Source organism: Callithrix jacchus, chromosome 3, assembly GCF_049354715.1.
Source record: "Callithrix jacchus isolate 240 chromosome 3, calJac240_pri, whole genome shotgun sequence".
In the NCBI taxonomy this organism is placed as follows: Eukaryota; Metazoa; Chordata; class Mammalia; order Primates; family Cebidae; genus Callithrix; species Callithrix jacchus.
Window position 1 is genome coordinate 153,763,998 of NC_133504.1, and position 17,639 is coordinate 153,781,636.

Consider the following 17,639-nt stretch of genomic DNA (forward strand, 5'->3'; position numbering starts at 1 on the left):
ACAAGTTCTCGGGGATCGATCCAAGATGGCCGACCACCAACAGCTCAGGATTGTAGCTCCCAGTGAAAGCTCAGAGAACGAGACGACGCCACATCATTAGTCGAATTTTCGTCACTCACCGATTAGCCGATTCCCAGTGGAGGAGCCCCACGGGTCGCCAGCACAACTCTTGTGGCCGCCGCAGCGGTTTTGCCGGCGTCTCCGCGAAGCAGCTCTTCATGCAGAGCCAACAGGACTGCTTCCCCTACTGACCGGAGTTTGGAGCTCCAGGAAGTCAGAGCCGCTTGTTGCGGACTCAAGAGGGAAGCCAGACCAGAGATTCCCGGGCAGAAGAGCACCATCAGTCTTATCGCTGCTATTTAGGCTGCCACAGTGGGTTGCTCGAATCCCAGCACTGGGAATCAATAAGTCGGACGTCGACTCAGAAAACTAATTAGAAAGGCGGTTCATCTACAATGAAGGGAAAAAGACAGCCTAAGAAGGCCGAGTATACTCAAAATCAGAACCCATCAGCAACGGAACAAGCCCTGATGGAAAAGGACTCATCAGCAATGGAACAAGCCCTGATGGAAGAGGACTCATCAGTAACGGAACAAGCCCTGATGGAAAAGGACTGTGTTCCATTATCTGAAGTAGGCTTTAAAAGGTGGATGATCAGAAACTTCTGGGAGTTAAAGGAACTTGTTCTAACCCAATGTAAAGAAACTAAGAACTTGGAAAAAAGGTTCGATGAAATGTTGAAAAGAATAGACAATATAGAGAGGAATACAAATGAACTTATGGAGTTGAAAAATACAACACGAGAACTTAGTGAAATATGTACAAGCTTAAACAGCCGAATGGATCAAGCAGAAGAAAGGGTATCAGAGGTAGAAGACCACCTTAATGAAACAAAACGACAAGACAAGAATAGAGAAAAAAGGATAAAAAGGAATAAGCAAAGTCTCCAAGCAATATGGGACTATGTGAAAAGACCTAATATACGCTTGATTGGTGTACCTGAATGTGACGGAGAGAATTAAGTCAAGCTGGAAAATACTCTCCAGGACATTATCCAGGAAAATTTTCCTAATTTAGCAAAGCAGGACACTATTCAACCCCAGGCAATACAGAGAACACCACAAAGATATTCCTCAAGAAGATCAACCCCAAGGCACATAATCATTAGATTCACCAAGATCGAAACGAAGGAGAAAATATTAAGGGCAGCCAGAGAGAAAGATCAAGTCACCCATAAAGGTAAGCCTATTAGGCTTACAGCAGATCTCTCAACGGAAACCCTACAAGCTAGAAGAGAGTGGGGGCCAATATTCAATATACTTAATCAACAGAACTTTCAGCCCAGAATTTCATATCCTGCCAATTTAAGCTTTACATTTGAAGGAAAAATAAAATCTTTTAGGAACAAGCAAGTACTCAGAGATTTTATTACCACCAGGCCTGCTTTACAAGAACTTCTAAAAGAAGCATTATACACAGAAAGGAACAACCAGTATGACCCTTTCTAAAAATACACCAAAAAGTAAAGAGCATTAACATAAAGAAGAATTTTTATCAACGAAAGGACAAAATAGCCAGTTAATAACAAATGGCAGCAACCCTAAATTTAAATCGACCAAATCTCCCAGTCAAAAGATACAGACAAAATCTAACGGTATATCCAAAGATATACATAGACTCAAAATAAAGGGTTGGAAAAAAAAAAACAAAAACGTACCAACCAAATGGAGAGCAAAAATAAATAAATAAGAAGCAGGAGTTGCAATTCTCACACTTAATAAAATAGATTTCAAAGCTACAAGGATGCAAGGGTAAAAGGATTAATGTAACAATAAGAGATCTTAACACCCAGATACATAAGACACATAATGAGATTTAGATTCAACGAGACAACAAATTGATAATGATATCCAGGACTTGAACTCAGAGCCAGAACAAATAAACACAATAGAGGTCTCCATTTTAAACACATAAAATATGCATTAACCACTTTAAACACTCAAAATATTGATCGGCCATTATTGAAACCCATTTTAGGAATGAAGTAATATTCCTTTTTCCCTCTTTTTCTTTTTTTCCCCTTCTTTTTCTCTTTTTCCCTCTAAAAAATAAAAAAAAAAAAAAATTAAAAAAATAAAGTAGGTGACTGGATTGAGCAAATAAAAATTCAGGATGCCCAAAAAAAAAAAAATAAATAAGACAAGTTCTCAATGACTTATAAAGAGACTTGGAATCCCACACTAATAGCGGGAGACTTTGACACCACATTGTTAATATTTGACGGATCAACAAGATAGAAAATTAACAGAGACATTTATGATTTGAACTCAGCCCTGGAACAAGTAAACTCAGTGAATATTTATAGAATTTTTCACCCCAGGTCCACAGAACATACATTTTTTTTTTTTACTATCCCATTATACCTATTTTGAAAGTGACCACATAAATGGAAGCAAATCACTCTTCAGCACTTGCACAGCATTTCACAGATTTAAACAAAATATTGGTTGGCTGTTTGTTATTTTCTTTCCTCATTCCTTCCTGTCTCCACTGTTAAGCACAATCATCAGCATAAAAGAGGTTTTTAATACCTATTTCTAGATTGCATTCCAGCCTGGGCAATAGAGTAAGACTCCTGTTCTCTCTCCTCTTCTCTTTCTCTTTCTTTCTTTTTAAAAAAAGAGAAAAAAAGAAAAAAGAAAAAAAAAAGAAATCAAAGTCAAAAACATATATAATATTTATAACATATATGCTATTCCAAATAGAGAAGACAAGAAAGACTGTACTTACTGCCATTGGAGGTGACTACTGCACTCTGAAAATGTCTATATAAAAGAAAATAAGCATTTCTTCTGCCTTTAAGTAGAACACTAATTCTAGGTAACAAAATAGCCTTAGTTGATGAAAGAAATCTCATCTTTATAGATGATGGCTAGCTACTAAATGTAAAAGGAACAACAGAACCCAAAACCATTTTTTCACCTGTAATTAAATAGCTAATCAAGAATCATCAATTAATACTAAAATCATTAGGTAAAAAGTTGATAAACAAATTGGCCTGGCCAAGGGTGGTGGCTCACATCTGTAACCCCAGCACTTTGGAGGCCGAAGTGAGTGGATCACTTAAAGTCAAGAGTCCGAGACCAGCCTGGCCAACATGGTAAGACTCCCATCTCTACTAAAAATAAAAATTAGCTGGGCATGGCAGTACACACCTGTAATCCCTGCTACTTGGGAGGGAGCCTGAGGCAGGAGAATCACTTGAACTTGGGAGGTGGAGGTTGCAGTGTGCCAAGATGGCTCCACTGCACTCTAGCCTGGGTGACAGACTGAGACTCCATTTCAAAAAAAGTCCCACAAAAAAAAAAAAAGAAATGTATTTGGGGCTGGGCGAGGTGCCTCACAAGTGTAGTCCTATTACTTTGAGAGGCCTGCAGGGGCGGGGAAGGATTGCCTAAGCTCAGGAGTTGGGAGACCAGCAGAGGCAACATGGCGAAACTCCATCTCTACTAAAATTACAAAAATTAGCCAGGCGAAATGGGTGCACTGGGTGATGCCTGTAATCCTAGCATTTTGGGAGGCCAAGGAGGATCAGGAGGATCAAGACCATCCTGCCCAACGTGGTAAAACCCTGTCTCTACTAAAACTACAAAAACTACCTGAGTATTGTGGGGTGTACCTGCAGTCCCAGCTACTCCAGAGGCTGAGGCAGGAGAATTGTCTGAACGCAGGAGGCGAAGGCTGCAGTGGGCCAAGATTGCACCATTGCACTCCAGCCTGGGTGACAACAGCAAAACTCCATCTCAAAAAAAAAATTTACCTGATGTCAAAGTACCACCCTACAGATTACTACTTGCTGGAAGCAAAAAGAAAATCATAACTTTATAATGAAATAAGATCCTCCCTACATTCACTTGGTGATCAAATACAGCAACAAAATAGTGGGACCAGACATTATATATGCCTCTTAACCAGAAACAGAAGGAAGTACACAGAATTACTAAACGAAGTACTCTTCCAAAAAACTGTTTGTTTTTTTGTTTTGAGACAGAGTTTCACTCTTATTACCCAGGCTGGTTACCCAGGCTGGAGCGCAATGGCACGATCTCGGCTCACTGCAATCTCCTTCTGGGTTCAAGCAATTCCCCTGCCTCACCCTCCCGAGTAGCTGGGATTACAGGCACGCGCCACCATGCCCAGCTAATTTTTGTATTTTTAGTAGAGACGGGGTTTCACCTCGTTGACCAGGATGGTCTTGATCTCTTGACCTCATGATCCACCCGCCCTGGCCTCCCAAAGTGCTGGGATTATAGGCATGAGCCACCACGCCCGGCCTGAAATCTGGCATTTAAAAAAAAAAACATACCAGCCAGGCGCAGTGGCTCATGACCAGCACTTTGGGAGGCCAAGGCAGGCAGATCACCTGAGTTCAGAAATTTAAGACCAACCTGACTAACATAAAGAAACCCCATCTCTACTAAAAATACAAAAAAAATTAGCCAGGTGTGGTGGCACATGCCTGTAACAACAGCTACTCAGGAGGCTGAGGCAGGGGAACTGCTGGAACCCAGGAGGCAGAGATTGCAGTGAGCCGAGATCGTGCCATTGCCCTCCAGACTGGGCATCAAGAGCAAAACTCCATCTCAAAAAATAAATAATTAATTTTAAAAAAATTTTTTTAAGTGTTAGCAAAGATATAGACATACTGGAACTCTTATGTACTACTGGTAGGAAGATAAAATGGCACAGCCACTATGCAAAGGGTATGGCACTTCCTCAAAAAATTAAAAATATAATTATCATATGATCCAGCAATTCCACTTCAGCGTACATATCCAAAATAATTAAAAACAGGATCCCAAATAGATATTTGCACATGCATGTTCATTACAGCATTATTCACAATAGTTCAAGAGATGGAAGTAACTTAAATGCCTATCAATAGGTGAATGGATAAAAAAAAATGTGGTACATACATACAATGGAATATTATTTAATCTTTAAAAAGTGCACAGTGGCTCATGCCTGTAATCTCAGCATTTGGAAGGCCAAGGCTGACTGATCACTTGAGCCCAGGAGTTCAAGACAAGCCTGGGCAACATGGCAAAACCTCATTTCTACAAAAAATACAATAATTATCCAGGTGTGGTGGTGCACATCTGTGGTTCCAGCTACTCGGAAGGCTGAGGTGGGAGGATGGCTTGAGCCCAGGGAGGTCAAGGCTGCAGTGAGTCATGATTATACCACTGCACTCCAGCCTGGGTGACAGAGCAAGACCCTGTCTAAAAAAAAAAAAAGGAAATCAAGTCAAATGCTGCAACATGAATGAAACTTAAGGACATTATGCTAAGTGGCATAAGCCAGTCACCCCAAAAACAGCAATAATAATGACAAAAAGCTGCATGTTTCTACTTAAATGGGGTATCTACAATAGTCAAACTCTAGACACAGAAAGTAGAATTATGGTTGTCAAGGGCTAGGAAGAGGGACAAAAGGGGTTCGCTGAGTACAGTTTCAGTTTGGCAAGACTAAAAAAAGCTGCACAACAATGAGCGTAGTTAACACTACTGTTATATACTCTTAATAGTGGTTAAGATAGGGCCGGGCGTGGTGGCTTACGCCTGTAATCCCAGCACTTTGGGAGGCCGAGGAGGGTGGATCAAGAAATCAAGACCATCCTGGTCAACATGGTGAAACCCCATCTCTACTAAAAATACAAAAAATTAGCTGGGCATGGTGGCTCGTGCCTGTAATCCCAGCTGCTCAGGAGGCTGAGGCAGGAGAATTGCCTGAACCCAGGAGGCAGAGGTTGCAGTGAGCCGAGATCACGCCATTGCACTCCAGCCTGGATAACGAGTGAAAATCCGTCTCAAAAAAAAAAAAGTGGTTAAGATAGCCGGGCTCACGCCTATAATCCTAGCACTTTGGGAGGTCGAGGTGGGTGGATCACCTGAGGTCAGGAGTTCAAGACCAGCCTGGCCATCATGGTGAAACCCCATCTAAAAAAAAAAAAAGTGGTTAAGAGAGTAAATATATTGTACTTTTTTCCACAATTAAAAAAACTATGAGGAGCTTAACTACAAAGAAAAAAATTGAGAGAAGGTAATTTAGCAGAGAAAAAGAATGTTCACTCAAGAGAGAGAGAATCAGTAAGAGAACAGAGCCAGGCACGGTGGCTCACACCTATAATCCCAACACTTTGGGAGGCCAAGGCAGGTGGGTCTCTTGAAGTCCGAAGTTCGAGAGCGGCCTTGGCCAACATGGTGAAACCTCATCTCTACTAAAAAACATAAAAATTAGCTGGATGTGGTGGCACATGCCTGTAGTCCCAGGTACTTGGGTAACTGAGGCAAGAGAATCGCTTGAACCAGGAAACCAGGAAGGTAGAGGCTGCAGTGAACCACTGCACTCTAGCCTGGGCAACAGAGTGAGACTCCATGTCAAAAAAAAAAAAAAAACAGAAAAGAAAATCACAAATAGAAATCCTGAGAAATAAACTAAATTTAATTATAAGTACATAATCAATTATTAACTCTGGGTCCCCTGAAAAAAATGCTTTACTAGATCATTATAGGTCCAGAAACTATGTGCAAAATACTCTACTAGGTACTTGTACTCCCCAGCGACTGCATGTATGATATCCATTTCCCCTAGTCAATCACTTCTTTCTTCCCAACCACCGCCAAAATAGCCTCCATCCTCTCCTACCTGTCCTTAAAAATGCTACAAAATTGAAATTCCTGCATTGGAAAAACTGTCTAGAAATTTTATGTTCTCTGTGCACACAGAACTGATAATGATCACACTAACCAAACTCCTATTATTTCCTATACACTTTCAGTTTCTTAAAATGAACGTAGGCCGGACGTGGTGGCTCACACCTGTAATCCAAGCACTTTGGAGGCCAAGGCGGGCGGATCACCTGAGGCGGGGAGTTCAAGACCAGCCTGACCAACATAGTAAAGCACCATCTTTATGAAATAATTTAAAAAAAAAATAAAGTAGTTTATATTTGTTGTTTCAACTTCTTTCTTGTTGACTCCTTGACCCAGTACAATCCACCCTCCCACCCCAAGCAGCATTTACTGGTTTTTCTCTGGCTGGCCCTTCTTGGTCTCTGTCATGGATTTCCTGCGTTCTGCTCACTTTTTCAGTGTCATTGCTCGCTAAGGTTCTGTTTCTAATCTTTTGTTCAAGTCACCTCTTCTAGGTCCATCCAAACCCATAGCTTCAATGCCTGTTAAGTGTGACTCTACTCAATAATTTTCTCCCAAACCCCAATATAGTTAACTGCTTGACAGATACATCCACTTGAATATTCCATGGGCACTTCAAACCTGAGAGATCCAGCTTAGATTTCCTTCAATGACTCTCCATAGCTTTTAAGATCAAGTTCCAACTCTATGGTAAAGCATTCAAGGAATTCTATGACATGGTCCCTTATCTACCTTTGGCCTCCTCTTCTACTTCCCATCCAGTACTCTCTACTCCACCTGCATCTAGTTATTTGTTTCCCACACAAGGAGGGCCATTTCACAGCTCTGTGCCTTATACATGCTCTGCCTTAAAGTCCCTCTACCCCAGCTGGGTATGGTAGCTCACACCTGTAATCCCAGCATTTTGGGAGGCCGAGGTGGGCAGATCACAAGTTAAGGAGTTCAAGACTAGCCTGACCAACATGGTGATACCCCGTCTCTATTAAAGATACAAAAATTAGCTAGGCATGGTGGCGCACGCCTGTAATCCCAGCTACTTGGAGATTTGCCTGAGATCTATCAGCAGGAGAATTGCCTGAACCTGGGAAGCGGAGATTGCAGTGAGCTGAGATTCCACCACTGCACTCCAGCCTGGGTGAAAGACCAAGAATCCACCTCAAAACAAACAAAAAAAAAGTGCCCCTACCCCATCACACCAAACCCAAATTTCTTGGTTCAATTTACTTTCCTTCAGGAAAATTTCCTACTATCTCAACACATGATCTAGCCACAGCTCCCAAGGCACCCTAGGCATCTATCTTAGCATCTTTGTATTTACTTGTTGAGACTACTAGTCTGTAAGCTTCTCGCAGATACGTGTTTTATTTAGCAAACAAAAGCTCAATAATACTTGTTTATAAGCTAGCGCAAGCCAAAAGGCCAACTTCTTTAAAATACTGGACTTACTATTTTAGTACCTGGAATACACAGGTCCATAATACAGGGCATCTCTTTACCACAAATAAAGTACTTACGAAAATAAGTTCATAATCAGAAAGGTGGTTAAGAATGGATGAGACCAGGCACAGTGGCTCACATGTGGTCCCAGCACCTTGGGAGACTGCAGATCACTTGAGCTCAGAAGTTCAAGGCCAGCCTAGGCAACATAGTGAGATCCCACATCTCTAAATAAATAAATATAAAATTGGCCAGGCACAGTGGCTCATGCCTGTAATCCTAGCACTTTGGGAGGCCAAGGCAGGAGGATCATCTGAGGTCAGGAGTTCAAGACCAGCCCGACCAACATAGTGAAACCCCATCTCTACTAAAAAGACCAAAAATTAGCCGGGTGTGGTGGTGCACCCCTGTAATCCCAGCTACTCGGGAGACTGAGACAGGAGAATCACTTGACCTGGCAGGCAGAGGTGAGCCGATCTCGCAACACTGCACTCCAACCTGGGCAACAAGAGAGAAACTTCATCTCAAAAATAGTTACATAGACAGATAAAATTAAAAAGAATTAAAGTAGGTATGTTCCCCTCCACTACTTGAGGTCTGGTCTGCTTTTTGCTAACAGATCCCTGGCCATGTAAGTGAGCATATCACACAACCTAGAGTGAACTAGGCATAGTACCTCATCCTCTCAAATGCTAGATTGGGTCAAGGTTCTAGTCGATACCCCTGTGCTGCCAGGAACCAGATGTCACCATGTGAAGAAACATATTTGCTTGCAGTAAAAGGAATGAAGCCACCTGTGGAAGAAACTGATAATTGATATTTAAAAAAAAAAAAAAAGGAATGAAACCAGTATGCACAGAGTATAAGTATGAAAAGTTCCCAACTATGGGCAAGTTCCCACCCTAGCTCTTCATGGTCATCTCTATCCATACAATGTCTATTATATGGTTATATGAACCAATAACTTTTTCCCCTACATGCTACTTCAAGCTGTATTTCTGTTACTTGAACTCCAAAAAGTTCTAACTAATAGAGAAATGAATTGATAAAATTTAAATTTAGACACCAAAGGATATTTTTCATTCAGGCGATAAAAGGGCCTGATATGCCTTCTCTAGCTTAGAAAACTTTCATCTACCAAATATAATATCCCTTTCCTCTTCCTATTAAATAACCCCCAAAATTACTATCTCATTCTCTTTTCAACACACTCCATGCAAATCACATCATTTTTTAAGACAGTCCATTTACCACTATGTGGTGAGATGACAAATAACCAAGCAATACAAGGTAATAAAAGAACATGGAGTGCTAAGGACACAAAAAGGAGGCCCATGTAACCCAGACTTGAAGTATCAGAGGGCTTTCTCCTAGAGCTACCACCTAGGCTGAGACCTGAAAGACAAGCCTGCGTTAAGAAAACAAAAGTGAGGATAAGGAGTAAACTAGGAACATATTCCAGACAGATACAAGCTTCTGTACTCAGGCATAGATTTAAGGAACTCTGACCACTTTGGGGGAAATACAAGGAACTTAATAGAAGTAGCAAACTGACAGCCAAATGTCAAGAGGGATCCAAAACATGAGAATCCTGAAAGCCAAGTGAAGAAGTTCAAGTTTCACAAAAAAAAAAAAAAAGGAAGTTCAGAAGGCCATGAAAAGTCACAAACAAAGCTCAAAGGTGTTAGATTACTGTAGCTATAGTGGAAAAAAAATAACTGGAAGACTGAAAGCAGGGATGACCTGTTAGGAGGCTCATGCAACGTCCCAGGTGAGAAAGGAAACTAACACACGGAATAGGATGGTAGCAGTGAAGATAGGGAAAAGGAACAGATTCGTAAGATATTAAAGAGAAAAAATCCAATGGGGCTGCGTAATTATTCCGAATATGAAAGAAAAAAAGAGTAAAAGGAATAGGCCAGGTTTCTACCAAGTTATTATTAGCAGTATATACTATATACTGATTTCTCACCACACATATGCACTATCTCATTTAATCTTCCCCTACAGATAAGAAAGAAAACAATCAGAGTTTGTTCTAGTTTTTTGGTTTGCGGATGGTAAGGTTATTAGCAACTACAGTTTTGGATATGCGGAGTTTGAGGTACCTATAGGAACAACCAAATGGACATGTCATGAAGATAGATGATATATGAGTCCAGTTACCAGAAAATAGCTTTCAGTTGCAGACTAGAGAATTATCAGCATGCAGATGGTAACTAGGGAAATTCCTTTTTTTTTCTTTTTGAGATGGAGTCTCACTCTGTCACCCAGGCTGGAGTGCAGTGGCAAGATCTCGGCTCACTGCAACCTCCGCCTCCCAGATTCAAGCAATTCTTCTACCTCAGCCTCCAGAGTAGCTGGGACTACAGGAACCCGCCACCATGCCCAGCTAATTTTTGTATTTTTAGTAGAGACAGGGTTTTGCCATATTGGCCAGGCTGGTCTCAAACTCCTGACCTCAAGTGATCTTCCCACCTCAATCTCCCAAAGTGTTGGGATTACAGTCATCAGCCACAGTGCCCAGCCTATCACACTTTATACTAACATAAATTCTAATAAAGAGCAAATTTCAGAAATATTGGGGAAAAATTGATTATCACATCTATAGAACAAGGCAATTTTTCAGTGTGGAAGTATGAAGCAATGACAGGATGATAAATTCACATATGCCTTTTTAACTTTTTGTTTTATTTGATCATTTTATTTTTAAAAATATATTTTAGAGACAGGCGCAGTGGCTCACGCCTGTAATTCTAGCACTTTGGGAGGCCAAGGCGGGGAGATCACCTAAGGTAAGGAATTCGAGACCAGCCTAAAGAACATGAAGAAATCTGGTCTTTACTAAAAATACAAAATTAGCAGGGCATGATGGTGCATGCTTGTAATCCCAGCTACTTGGGAGGCTGAGGCAGAAGAATTGCTTGAACCCGGGAGACAGAGGTTGCAGTGAGCCCAGATCGTGCCATTGCACTCCAGCCTAGGGAACAAGAGCAAAACACCATCTCAAAAAAAAAGAAAAAGAAAATTAGCTGAGCATGGTGGCTGGCGCCTGTAATCCTAGCTACTCAGGAGTCCAAGACAGGAGAATCACTTGAACCCACGAGGCGGAAGTTGCCGTGAGCAGAGATCTCACCATTGCATTCCGGCCTGGGCAACAAGAGTGAAACTCCATCTCAAAAAATAAATAAACAAGCTGGGTGCAGTGGCTCAAGCCTGTAATCCCAACACTTTAGGAGGCTGAAGCAGGCAGATCACCTGAGGTTAGGAGTTCAAGACTAGCCTGGCCAACATGACGAAACCCCATCTCTACTAAAAACACAACAATTAGCCAGACGCAGTGGCATACATCTATAAGCCCAACTAAACAGGAGGCTGAGGCAGGAGAATCACTTGAACCCAGGAGGCGGAGGCTGCAGTGAGGTGAGATTGTGCCATTGCACTCCAGACTGGGCAACAAGAGCAAGACTCCATCTCTAAATAAATATATTAAATTAAAAATAAAAATACAAACATTAGCCAAGCATGGTGGTAGGCACCTGTAATCCCAGCTAGTCAGAGGCTTGAGGCAGGAGAATCACTTGAACCCAACAGAGGTTGCAGTGAGCCGAGATGATGGCACCACACTCCAGCCTTGGTGACAGAGTAATACTCCAGCTCAAAAAAATAACAATAATAAAGACACTAATAACCATATATCTGGGGCCTGCATAAAGTTTTAAGAAAATCAGTCAGCTGAGCACAGTGGCTCACACCTGTAATTCTAGCACTTTAGGAGGCTGAGATGGGAGGATCGCTTGAGCCCAGAAGTCTCAGACCAGCCTGGGCAATATGGCAACAACACCCTGTCTCAATTTAAATTTAAAAAAAAAGAAGAAAAGAAAAACAGCCAATAGATGATCAAAGGATATGGTCACACAATCCACATTTAGAGAAAAAGGCCAGGCATGGTGGCTCAGGCCCGTATTCCCAGCAACTTGCGAGGCTGAGCTGAGAGGACTGCTTGAGCCCACAAGTTTAAGACCAGCCTAGGCAACACAGCAAGACCCTGACTCTACAGACAAAAAAAATTTTTAATGAGCCAGGCATGGTGTTATATGCTTGTAGTCCCAGCTACTCAAGAGGCTGTTGCAGGAGGATCCCTTGAGCCCAGGAATTCAAGGCTACAGTGAGCTATAATTGTGCCACTGCACTCCAGCCTGGGTGACAGAGGGAGACACAGTCTCCAAAAAAAAATTTTTTTTTATTCTAGCTAAGTAGATTCACATAAATTTATTAAAGCCTCTTTGAATCTCTGAATTTTTAAAGTATATGAGCTCAAGATAGAATTGATTAACAAGGCCGGGAACGGTGGCTCAGGCCTGTAATTCCAGCATCTTGGGAGGCCAAGGTGGATCACCTGAGGTCAGAAGTTCATGACCCAGCCTGCCCAACATGGCAAAACCCCGTCTCTACAAAAAGACAAAAATTTGCCAGGCATGATGGTGTGTGCCTGTAATCCCAGCTACTTGGGAGGGTGAGGTTGAAGAATCGCTTGAAACTGGGAAGCAGAGGTTGCAGTAAACGAAGATCGCACCATTGCACTCCAGCCTGGGCAACAGAGCAAAACTCCATCCCCAAAAAAATAATAATAATAATCGACCACAATCTAGATGTATAGTTCTAATAAAATAATTTCTGGGGCAGGCACAGTGTCTTACACCTATAATCCCACCACTTTGGGAGGCCAAGGTGGGCAGATCACAAGGTCAGAAGTTCAAGACCAGTCTGGCCAACATAGTGAAACTCTGTCTCTACCAAAAAATAAAAAAACATTAGCTGGGTGTGGTGGTGTGTGCCTGTAATCCCAGCTACTTGGGAGGCAGAGGTTGCAGTGAGCCGAGATTGCACCATTACACTCCAGCCCGGGCAACTAGGGCAACTATTCAAGACTCCGTCTCAAAAAAAAAAAAAAAGAAATTCTGGAGGGCAATGCTGAGATTCAAGCTCTCAGCTAAGAATGTAAAATACTCTTCCCAAGATATGGGCACAGTGGCTCACGCCTGTGATCTCAGCACCTTGGGAGGCCGAGGCACAACTGCTTGAGCCCAGGAGTTTGAGAGCAGCCTGAGCAACACAGTGAGACTCCGTCTCTTTAAAAAAAGAAAAAAAAAAAAGGAAGCTTTTGGGTCACAAAGATCTAGGTTTGACTGAAACCTACCTGATACATTCATACACTTCCACACCCACACACTAGTTGGATAACTTTCAGCAAGTTTCTTACTATTTCTCAGTCTGTCTCCTCCTCTGTAAGAATAGTGCAAATCTCAGTTGTAAGAATTAAATACAATTGTATATGCAAAGTGTTTAAAACAGTGCCTGGTGTGTATGTGTGTAAATATACATGTACACCACTTCATTACTATGAGGATGAGGGCAATGAGGTTGATAATGATATAGGGTTTGATGTATGCTTATTAGTTATCAGGCAAGGTAGGTATCAAAAAAGTGTTCAATCTTGGGCCAGGCAGGGTGGCTCATGCCTGTAACCCCAGCATTTTGGGAGGCCAAGGCAGGCGGATCGCTTGAGACCAAGAGTTACAGACCCAGCTCACCAACATGGCAAAAACCCATACCTACTAAAAATACAAAAGTTAGCTGGGTATGGTGCTAAATAAGCATCTGTAATCCCATCTACAACAGAGGCTGAGAATCACCCGAACCCAGGAGGCAGACGTTGCAGTGAAACAAGATAGCGCCGCTGCACTCCAGCCTGGGCAAAAGTGAGGCTCTGTCTCAAAATAAATAAATAAAATAAAAATGCTCAATCTCTTCTTAAATTCCTAGCATTAACTACTTCTAAAGGCATTTAATAGACAACTGATTCTTCCCAAGATTTACAATATGATCTTGCATATAAAAAGCTGAAACAAGGCCAGGCCCTCAGTGGCTCACACCTGTAATCCCAGCACTTTGGAAGGCCAAGGCGGGTGAATCACCTGAGATCAGGAGTTTGAGACCAGCCTGGCCAACAGGACAAAACCCCGTCTCTACTAACAATACAAAAATTAGGTGAGCGTGGTCGTGGGCACCTGTAATCCCAGCTACTTAGGAGGCTGAAGACAGGAGAACTGCTTGAATCCAGAAGGTGGAGGTTGCAGTGAGCAGAGATTGCACCATTGCATTCCAGCCTGGGGGACAAGAGAAAAACTCTGTCTCCAAAAAAAAAGCTGGAAGGAAAACAAAGAAGGTAAGTAGCTATTTTCTGAAATTCATTGACTAATAAATGGTTGCTGCTTTGCATATCAAAAGACATGTATAATAACGGCTAATCATGAAGAAAAGGGAGGTTTTAAAAGGAAAATATTCTTTCTAAAACATGGAATGGCCTGGCTGGCGCGGTGGCCACTACTGTAATCCCAGAACTTTGGGAGGCCAAGGCAGGCAAATCGCTTGAGCTCAGGATTTGAGACGAGCCTGGGCAACATGGTGAAACCCATCTCTACAAAAAAATACAAAAATTAGCTGGGTGTACCAGCTACTCTAGGGAATTAGGTAGGAGGATGGATGGCTTGAGCCCGGGAGGCAGAACTGGCAGTGAGCTTAGATAGTGCCACTGCACTCCAGCCTTGGTGATATGGTCAGACGTTGTCTCAAAAAATAATAATAACAAATGCAACTATGTAACAGTATTTAGATTTAAAATAAATTTTTTAAAACATGCAACTACAGTGATAATATCTAGCCTCTACCATGTACAAGATACTATGTCTACTTTAATATACTTAAATGAAGGAAAAAATATGTCTCCACCATAACTTAAGCCCATTTTTCCAATGAAGTACAGTACTTCTATCTCCCCTTCAAATCAACTAAAGTCAACAGGTACACAAACTGGCATTCGTCTGTACTGCGTGCTGATTTGTCCTGCTTTATTCTTTATTGTTTTACAGGTTAGTCTTTTTTCATTAACTAAATTGTAGCCTCCTGACAAAAAAACAGCCATTTATTTCCTCTTCTTCCGGCTGTGTCCACCCCTCCAGCCCCTCACTCCAACCGCCCCTCCCCCTCCAGCACGACACTTAAATAATAAAGGTCCCCTGGCAGCGAAACTCAAAACTTGATTTAATTTCTGACCTTTAGCAATAAACAATGTTAGAAAGGCAGATCGAACCAGGTTTATCAAAATACAGAACGCACGATGTTTACATTTCCTAAAGCGAGTAAGAAGTCTTACAGTTAAAATTAAAGGATGAGAGTTAAAAGGAGTTACAAAAGACAGCTGATGTTTGAAAGAAAAACACTGGAATAAAACCGGAGTGAAAAGGCTGATGTTGGGATTAAAAGAAAACATTTTTTTAATACAGCTGCAAATCAGTCATTGTTTTCTGAGAGGCTAGGTTCATCTCCAGGATTTTCTTCTAGGAGCTCAACCAATCGCCACCTTTATTGAGTTACCCAGTCTCCAGGCAAGCAGCCCTTGCTGATTGGCTCAAAGATGTCGAGTAGAAAAAGCAGCCAATCCTGCCTTCAAGCCAGAACTGTGCTATGGAGACATTACAACCACTGCATGGCGAGAATGTGTACAAACCTGTCGGTACCACTAATATCAGACCCTTCCAAAAACTGCCGCCGAAAGGAAAAGCCTTTGAAGCCAACACAGACACTGACCTGTCATCTACATTCCATTACTCTAGCTCTCTGAGGGGAAAAAAAGTATTTTAACCAAAAGCGCATGAGGGATAAACTGTGCCCCCCGCTAAAAAGACTCACTCTATTGAGGATGAATTTCCAAACGGACGGCTCGGAGAGGGTCCCGATGAGAGCGGGGTTCTAGAAGGGTCCCAGTGAGGGTCAAAGTTGCGGATGGGGACAGGGGAGGCGGGACGAGGATCAAAGACGCACAAATGCCGGGTAGGGGAAGGTCTCCTCGTAGTCTCCAAAATCCGAACCTGTGAGTGGCGGTGTGCATGGACTTGAAGGGAGTAAATAAACGACTCTGCTAGGACTACGTGCTCAGGAAGGTGGCCCGAAGTTTCCAGAGGGCTCCGCCTGGGAAACACCGAAGGCGCCTGGAGGCGCGCAAGGTCAGGTCCCGGCGGGAACGGATCCGAAAGGAACCTCGGGGGGCAAGAGGGGTGTGTCTGGGGCCTGGAGGCTCGCCAGGCACTCGGAGGCCGAGGAAGCCACAGCGGCCCCCGCCTTCGCCCGGCCTCGGGCTGCGCGCCAGGGCCCGCCTCTCGCCGACGCCTCACTTCCCTTCCGTCCGGGCGGCCAAGCCCACGGGTCGGACCGGAGGCGACCCGCACCGGGCCCCACGTTCAGGGCTTGGGGATTCGCTCGCCGTGCCGCCCACCGCTGCCTCAGACCCTCTGCTTCGGCTCGGCGCCCCGGGACCCCTTCCCTCAACTCTGACCCGCTGCCCTGCCTCCCACCCGCCGCCTTTACCTGCTCCTGCAGCGGGCCGAGGGCGTCGAAGTCGGGACCGCGTCGTCGAGAACACAGCGCAGCGCCGCGGGTCTGCAACCCTTTCCCGCCGGCGCCACTGTGCTCTCCGGCGCCGCGCAGGGCTAGCGAGCAGCTGCGGCCGCGGGGGGAGACACGGCGAGCGCGCCCGGCGGGGAGACACTGCCGCTCTCCGTCCGGCCAGGGAAGAGCAGCCGCACAGGAGCCCGCCGCGAGAGGGCGGGTGGGCGGCCGGGTGGGGAGGGGTCTCGAAGCGCCGGCAATGGCTGCCACGTCGCCCAGGTGGACTGCCGCCCCCCCCCCCTCCCGAGCCCGCCGGCTGTTCGCCACGACCTCTGCTTCGTCCCCGAGCCCCGCCTCGGCGCGGCTGCCCGGAAGACCTGAGCCCGCGGGCGCTCTCACCTCTCCTGCTCCCTCAGGAGAGCAACTCCTGCCCGGCCGGTTCGGTGGCTTCCGGCCGCCCACCCCCAGGGCTCGCGCGAGAGCTGACTGTGGGTCCCATTTTTCCCGTCAGGGGGTCCCTGGAGGAGCAAGCCCCTCTTCGTGTGTCGGGTTCTGCAGGGAGGGAGGGCGGGAGCTGTTTCGCGTTGGGGAACACTGCAACAAGAGGTCCGGAATTTTTGCCAAAATAAGCGGTAAACCACAGCTGTTTCTAGCTCTCAGCCCCCAAAAATAAAACAACACAAGGTGGGCCTCTCGGGGCGAGGGGAGGGAGGAAAGGAGAGCTGAGGCGGGCCCTGCCGCGCCCGGAGTCCGGGCTTCAAGTTGGGAGGGACTGCGCGGCGAGCGAGCGGCCTGGGCATTGCCTGACTGGTTGTGGACGCCTGGGGCAGGGCCGGGCTGCGGCGGGCACGGGAACTCGCCTACTCGCCCGCGTCCCTCCGGCGGGGTCTTCCGGGAACGCGGCGGCCTCTGCGCGGCCGCCCTGGAGCCCTACGGGGAGATAGAGGGGCTGGCGGCGGCCACGGGGCGGAAGGAGGCCGCCCAACCCCAGCCAAGAGTCGGCCGTGGTTCCCACTTGGCGCTGCCAGCGTGCGGTCT

General features: G+C 44.7%; 1 protein-coding gene across 9 annotated transcripts in view; it reads right to left on the reverse strand.

Moving 5' to 3' along the window:
• N4BP2 (NEDD4 binding protein 2) overlaps nt 1–17,639 on the reverse strand; it is a 186,562-nt gene extending 168,923 nt beyond the window's left edge. For 8 of the 9 annotated variants that reach the window (XM_078367365.1, XM_035293851.3, XM_035293850.3 and 5 more), the window contains exon 1: nt 16,581–16,681. The gene's annotated coding sequence lies outside the window, so the exon portion shown is untranslated. Of the gene's footprint in view, nt 1–16,580; nt 16,682–17,000 lie in introns of those variants that run through there. The other variant, XM_035293853.3, reaches the window with a different exon arrangement.